At 37.7% G+C, this 8,112-nt stretch overlaps 1 pseudogene; it reads left to right on the plus strand.

Annotated features, from left to right (window-relative positions):
• The first annotated feature begins 1,231 nt into the window (after positions 1-1,231).
• Positions 1,232-6,477, plus strand: LOC146489436 (uncharacterized; annotated as a pseudogene).
• Positions 6,478-8,112: the final 1,635 nt, after the last annotated feature.

The raw sequence follows: 8,112 nt of genomic DNA on the forward strand, positions 1-8,112 counted from the left end.
AAATCCCAGTCACGACGGGACAACAATAATGCAGTCGACAACATTTTCAATATCATTGAATATTAAACATTTGATAAACCTGGAGATAAATGCAACTATTCCGTTTGAGGAACAAGAAGGTTGTTCTTCTAGCATATTTCAGAATTTGACGGGAAGATAAGTCAATTCTTTGAATACGGAATACACAATATCTTTTAACTTAAAATAAGAAAAAAAAGCGTAGATGACAGATGAAGAGGGCAGAAAACAGTGACGCAATATGTGGCCCAAGTTCCCAGTTGTTGTTCTCACTACTTGGGGGTATAACACGAAGGAACATTTATTTTTCTGCTTCGTTTTCGTTTTTAATCAGTGCGCGGCATTTAACCAACTCCTTTAACAAGAACAAGGTAGAATCGCAATGAAGGATTTGCTCTCATTACTTTTATAACGTTCAGGCAGGAACTCTCAATATCATCTATTGTAATTTTAGGATAAAGTGATGCCTTGCACGGTAATTTGTAGGCGAATATTGCACTTGCGCACAGTACTTATTGGCATATCTTTCTTTGAGAGAGTTAAAGGAGTCGAAATGATTTTGTTCTTAAACCTTCAGTGTGATTCCCAAACGATCTGGACGAAACAAAGTAAGGAGAGCAATATAGAATTTGCAAAGACCATTTCTATCAATGAATGCTTTAAATCTGACTGCAAGAGAAATTCTGAGTTAAGCGAAATAGGATAACAACACATTACTGTCTATCATAAATTCGGTTTGAAACTCGTGAAAATAAAGCAGAAATGGCCAAAAATACAAAGAAAGGTTGTTTCTAGGAATTTCCTGTAAATTAGTGACCTTAAGCAAAAAAAAAAAAGGCACCGAAAAAAGCCAGTTGCCGCGATGACATAAAAACACCTGTTGCGCACCAAATTCATAATAAGAGAAAGTAAACGTTGATTTCAACTATAAACGATCAAAGTACAATAAAGTAAATTAACTATGAACTTAAGCAAAACTATCGTCTGACAGAAGTGGTAGTTGGGGGAGGGGGGGGCACTGACCGATCTATATTGTCAGAGGAGATCTTAACAGAAAACGGATGGTCATCCAATAAAACTGCGGTAAACTTTTCAATTCCAACACCAAAACATGTAAGTTATAACCTGTTAATTTTCTAAAACAGCGAAAGCAAATTTATCTTCTAACAGAGTGTTAATTGAGCCATCCGTCCTGTGACCTGTGCAGTCAGTAATGCGACTTATGCAGGCCTTGTTCGCGATAATTGGGTTCAGTCTATTAGAGAAGTATAGAGAACCTGGCAAGTGTAAAGCATACTACAAAGTCGCATTACTCGCATCAGTTGTATTTATAAACAGTGCAACACTTTAAGGGTAGTTTGTTGCAAAATTCCGTTGAAGTTTAAAGTTTCTATTATGTTACCTAAACATTGTAAGCAAAATAAAAACTTTGTGTTGGTTACTTTGGAGAATATGTTAAAATTCCAATAAAGTAATGTAATCGATGATTTTAGTTTTTGGAGAGAAATTTCCAACAATGATAAGAAAAAAGAAAATAAGAAATGATCCTTAAAAAAAAACATTTCAAGGAGTAACGAGCAAAGTTACAAATAGGAACAAGCACGGTTACGAAAAGGAAAATTTAAGGTTACTGAAAGGACCACAAATTATTGCCGGTTACAAAAAGTACCATGTAAGGCATCAGTTGTTTCAGTCAAATAGGTACCTCATGCTGATTGAGGTCTGGTTTACACATGTAGTGCAGACATTAATGTAAACACAAGACAACCATAAACAAACAGTGACAAATGTCTTTGGGTAAACTCCAGTAACAATGTAACATTTATTTTAATACAAGGTGAAAGTATATGATAATGTTTCCTCGAGCAATATGTACATGTATGCTCAGGCACTCAAAACAACAGGTCCAAATTTTGAGGTTCAATAAAGCGGTGACAACAAGTCACCATTTTGACTGCTTTAAAGGCTTTAACAAAACTTTGTTCTAAGAGATTGTATTTTCTGTTTGTTATATTTCAGGTGCAGATTTTAGAAATGAAATTTAAAGTCTTGAATCTGCCATTTTCTAAACTGGTGTCCAGAATGGCACAATCCCCATGCATGAACCTGATGCCTTCTACCAGTTCTGTTCCAGTGTTGGTGCAAATAGTCTTTTTGATTTCATTTTTGCTTCAATTTCAACCTCCCAACACTCCAAAGAAAGATCTGAACTCAATAAGAAACGCACTATTGCCTTTTTGTATCAATTATGCTTTTGTTTATCTCAAAAATGTGATGTTTTGAAGAAAGACAATGCTCTGTTCGTGAAATTTTTTCACATGACAGATGGTGGTATTGATACCTAAAGATCACTTGGCACTTCCATCTGCTCTCGAGGGGTCAAGAGAGAAATTTCTTAAAATTCCGTTAAAAATTCTGTTGTATTTGATGACATCGTGAAAAGTGCTATAGAAAATAGCCATTTAGTGACCTTGATGATTGCTGACTGGACGGAAGTTTACACAAAGAAACGCCCAACCGATGCAAGGACATCAGTGTGTGACAATTTCTGCACCATCATCATCAAAATCACCAAAGAAGTCAAGGCCATTCTTGCTCAAGAAACCAGGAAAATTCACAACCCTGTTGGTTTTGAAATTCACAACCTGTCATCTTTTGTTTTCCCAACCTTTTTTTCAGAAGTTATCTCGTTCTTTTGTTTCAACTGTTTTAGATTTATCCGTTTTATTTTTTGATCCACTAATGGGAAGGTATCGTTTGGAAGCCCATGATTACCATGCTTCTACAACAGTCAGAAGTATGCGATCAGTTAGTGGTTTGCATCTTATTGACTTTGTAAAGTTTCCTTTAAAATGTAGGGATAACTATGAAAATGCCCTAGCGTTAGTCCTCCAAAGCCATCTAAAGGAGTATCTTTCAAGGCTTGAGGTTGTAATGCCTGGGGACTGGCCCTCACAATTCTTCCCCCGTCAAATTGTGTATAGGGCATGTAATTTAGTTAGGAAGGGAAACCCACCAGATCCCATCACTTCTGTGGTCCCTTGTATGGTTCCTCTTCATGTTGACCTAAACAGCGATGAAGACATTGTCACCAACTTCCTGCCCTTTACGCGGTTTGTATATGAGTCTGTTTTTCCTGGGAAGAAACTCGCGGACAAGCCCAAACCTTGGCACACGCAGTTTCTCCTTGAGATAACTTATGGAGGGTGGACCTTGGTGAGAAATGCAGTGAAAACAGTCTTCCAAAAGAGCAAGGATCTTCAATACGGCACTCTACTTAACCTTTTGGAAACTTACACTCTCCTCTCACTTGCCACTTTCAACATTTTATTCAAGTTAAATCGTCTTAATGACTACTTTTATGCTATCTGCAGGTTGTGGGTTATGTTCTTTTGTTTTCGTAGAAGACACTACAACAAGTCACCTCTGGTTTGGTTCAGTAATGCTTTGTTTTGGAAGGATGGTGGTGGCAGCAGAGACATTTACAATGTCTTTGCTGAAAATCTCAGTGTCATTGATGAGTATTTTGTGGAGCATGTGCACAGTGTGATCAGAAGGCAGACAAAGGTAAGTGATACAGATGAGGTACCCTTGTCTTGAGCTCATTTGCTTGAATTTTGGTCTTTGGTGAAATATCGTCAAAATCGCCATATTTGCCAAATTCGCCACTTTGTTGGTACCCTTGTCTTGAGCTCATTTGCTTGTATTTTGGTCTTTGGCGAAATATTGTCAAATTCGACATATTCGTTGAATTCGCCACTTTGTTGGTACCCTTGTCTTGAACTGATTCACTTGCATTTTGGTCTTTGACGAAATATCGTCAAATTTGCCATATTTGCCAAATTCGCCATATTTATCGAATTTGCCACTTTGTTGGTACCCTTGTCTTGAGCTCATACAAGATATTAGAAGTGCAGGAATGTAAGGGGTTCAAGACTAAAGAAAGACACTGGAAAGACCGTTTGCACGATTATCACAACTAATAGTTTTATCGGCAGCAATATGCTCTCAATCAAAGTAAAATTTTACTTCCGATGGAAATCGCCCATATCCCAATTTCTCGACAAATACTTATCTCTTTTTCTAATCTTTTTTTTTTTTTGGGAAGATCTTCCTGGAAAGTTTATTTTTATCTAAAAAAATGAAAATCCAAAAAATTTTTGCCCTCTGAACGTACACATTGATTTCAACATCATCTCGTCACACTTAGTAAAAATTCCAAGGAGTCCTTCTTTTCTTTTCTTATGCAATTTCAGCAAATTTTAATCACTGAAAAGAACAGTATCAGTTTTCACTTTAGATCTCCTCATGGCCTGGTATTATCCGGTACAGGAAAGAACCAACAGCTGAAGACACAATGTCTGAGACTAATGGTGAAATGACGAGGTGAACAAGAAACATGAAACGTTTATTCATTCTATTGAGGTTTTTGCAACCGATTGAGAGCTCCTCGCCAGAACATTTACAGGGCCCTCAAAAGCAGTCGACGCGTACAAGACTTGGAATTTTCCAACAACGCTACCACTCAATCAATTCAAGATATGCTGGTCCACTCTTTCCGGCAGTGGCTAGATAGAGCGGACATTTCCAGGTAAAAGCTATGAAACAGTTATGCTAAATTATTGTTTATTCCGTTTGTTTTAACTGACGATGTTTCTTATCACTGTAGATTGACATTTCATCGTACCGTGAGTGGATCTACACTCCTAACATTGGAAGGAACGTGGCGTGACATGTGCAGTGATACTCTGAATAAACTGTGGACGTATCGTGCAAAGTTATTTATGCCCTTGATCAAGGTATGACTTGTTAGTTAGGTAGTTTTTTCTATTAATTGGATCCTGAATGAGATGAAAAGCCGAAGCACATTATACCTGCCAACTCTCACGCATATTAAATGCATGCGTGAGTCTCACGGCTCCAGAGTAAAGACATCGATATCGCGCATCGAGGACAATTTCTCATGCCGGACTCACCAATCCCGACGAGTTGTTACAGAAAAAACTTCATTTCATTTACGATTTGTTATGTATTGCTTATTTGCTCTTTCTGTTTGCGCTTTCAAATGTCTACCATAGTAGTAGTAGTCCACCATAGTAGTTGGGATAGTGTTCAAAGGTTGTTGGAATATCTCTGGAACTTCAGCAACATTCGAAAATCTTCTTAAAATTGTTGGAAATCTTTGGAATTGGCTCGGACGTTTTCGGAAATCCCGGTCACGACGGGACAACAATAATGCAGTCGACAACATTTTCAATATCATTGAATATTAAATATTTGATAAACCTGGAGATTAATGCAACTACAAGAGATCTAATCAGATAGGTATTCGGGTGTCTAACTTGTTACCGTTGGAAAAATGGTCAGTATTCACTAAAACCCATCGAATTTTTTTTTCAGAACCAACACGAACGAGTGGAAACAGTGAAGCTAGTTTGACGCAAGAAAACGAGGATTCAGAAGGAGCACAGTCTGGTCTGTATCTCTCCCTTTCTCTCTAGAATTTTCAAAATGGTTGTCAATTTGTGTCTTACCTAGCGTACATTATTGGTGCCAGTTTGAACACAGGCAGACCACCCACTTTTGGTGTGGTGTAATTACTGTTTGGAGCCTGAGACTTTATATTCACGCTACACGATCGGTTGAAATTTTTTACTGAGTGGAGGTATTTAAAGTCAGTTTTTACCTTAATGTTGAAATAAAGTTTCAAGGAAATGTTGATCGAGTCAGGTGGGGTGTTTTTTTGCCATTGCGAGCCGTAAAAACCTGTCTCTGGTGAGTTTACTGTTTAACAGTGCTGGTGGCCGAAGGCCGGTACCAGAGAGAGGGAGACAAGACAGCCATGAAGCCGCCGGTGCCCGCTACGGGTCGCCACTTCAAACCAGAATTGTCACAAAATTATAAAAAGAAATCTTCCCTTTCTTTCAACGGCTTCTGATTAACTATGTATTTCCCTATGTCGTGGCCGATTTTTGGCCTTCATTAATTGTCAAATTTCCTCCGTGAAAAGCGGTTCTCAAGTCCTCCAGGTTGGTTTCAAACTATGATCTGTAGCAAAGTCAGCGACCAAAGGAATTGTAAGCATGCGATACATTTTAAATCGGCTTATCAACGCTTGGGTTGGGTATTTGAAGCCCAACGATCGCGAAGCGTTGCCGACTTAAAATGAATCGCATGTCATCAATTTTTTAACAAAAACTTGAATAATACTTATACTTATACTTGTACTTTTTGAAAGGCCTTTCAAATGAGGATTTATAAGTTATTTTTTACTTGATAGGCAATTTGAAAGGTTCGGGGCAGACAAGTCTGGAGATAACCTGTTCCAGCGTCTTTCCACGCTCCCTGACAGTCTCTCTTCAGATCTCGCTCAACAGTGTTGATGGAGTAGAGCTGAACTTACACCTGAAAAATTTTGTTTATGTCACATATTTCAATTGCAGTAGCAGTGCAAGATGACCAAGCAGGACATGTCAATCCTCCAAGTTTACCCGCAGGTCATGATACCATGCAGCTCACACTGATGATACATTTGTTTATAGTCAACATCTAAAACATATCAGGTACCGCATTACTCTTAAGACAGTTACCCAGGGCTGTCAACCTCCCACATCTTCAAACATGGAGAATATTTACTTCCCAGCCAGCGACAACAAAGCGCCTTACACGGGTGTGGCATCAAGGCTAAATTCACGGCTTTCGTTTCAGGGGGAGGGGCAGGACTCTTTTAAGTCTATAAGACAGTAGCTGAAACAACGCTAAGTTTCAGTATACTTTTTTTTTTCAGTTTAAGTTTATTTGCCATTATTTTTACACAAGATAACAAGATAAATATAAATTAAAATATTAGGATAAATGAATAACAAAGAGAAAGATATTGCGAGGATGCCCATAGAGAAACCACTGGGCTTGTATGAGTTACAGGCATGTATAATTATGTTTGTGTAATGTGTTTTATAGATTCTAGATGCTGTTTTGTCAAATTGTTTTTTTTTTCCTCAATATGTTACTGATAGGGAGAACTGTTTTGGAATAAGAAAAGAACTTGTAATTTTGTCATTACAATGTTTTTTTTTTCCTCTGCTGGCTTCGGCAAGCTTTGACTAAAGTGATGGGGTGTATCTAGCATTCCCACCTAATTTATATAAACTGAGAAGTACAAGAGGATAGTGTTCAGTGCATGTGCCATCCTCTTAAATTTTGTTTTGCTGTGTTTGTTTGTATGTTTAGATGGAGCGGATGCCCAACATGATAATGACAATGATAACATTCAACCAGTAGAAACATCAATTGGTAAGAAAGATTAACAGAGTACATTCCTTTATTATTAGCATGTTTGCTTTAAATTGTTTTATCACTAATCAGGACTGTGATTACAAACAGAATTGCATGTCACAAAGTCCCCTACCAATTAGCCAAAACTATCACGAAATTTGATAATGATCGTAACCACTGGATAAAGTTCTATCACTTGAACCATTTTGAGCAAGATTCACAAGAAAAGCAACGTATTCGAGTTGGCTTCCCAAAACACAGCATAACTTGATGCATATACTGTTCAATTACATGCACAACGCATACACAGTCCTCTTTGGGCTAAAATCGGGCCTGCTGATATAGCCAATCAGATTCTAGTACATGTATTTTATTATAGTTTTGATTATATAAATGAAATAAAGGGGATTGATTTTTAGGTATTTAGGTATTCATTCTCAATCAGCAATTGGCAATCACTTAGATGTGACTGTGTCTCAGGAACATTGAGAAAAATTAATGTTAACTTTCAGGAGACAAATAACAAATAAGGACTAGTATTAGTAGTGTGCTGGCTTAATGGTGAAGAAATCTCTTATTTGTGAATGTCTTTGTTTCAATCTATAGAAATTATTGATGATGAATCCTATGGGCAACATCTGTTAAACTCCACACCACGCCACTCCACCCCAGTCACTCGTGATAATGTCAGGATACAGAGGAGCCTTCTATCTGGTAACATTATTCATAAAATGTACATTCACTGCTCAAAAGGGTTTCAGCTTCGCTGTTATCTAATTCAGTTTAGGTGTCATGTTGGTCTTATATTACAGAGCACAC

Source organism: Pavona decussata, unplaced genomic scaffold, assembly GCF_977016875.1.
Source record: "Pavona decussata unplaced genomic scaffold, jaPavDecu1.1 SCAFFOLD_6, whole genome shotgun sequence".
Classification (NCBI taxonomy): domain Eukaryota; kingdom Metazoa; phylum Cnidaria; class Anthozoa; order Scleractinia; family Agariciidae; genus Pavona; species Pavona decussata.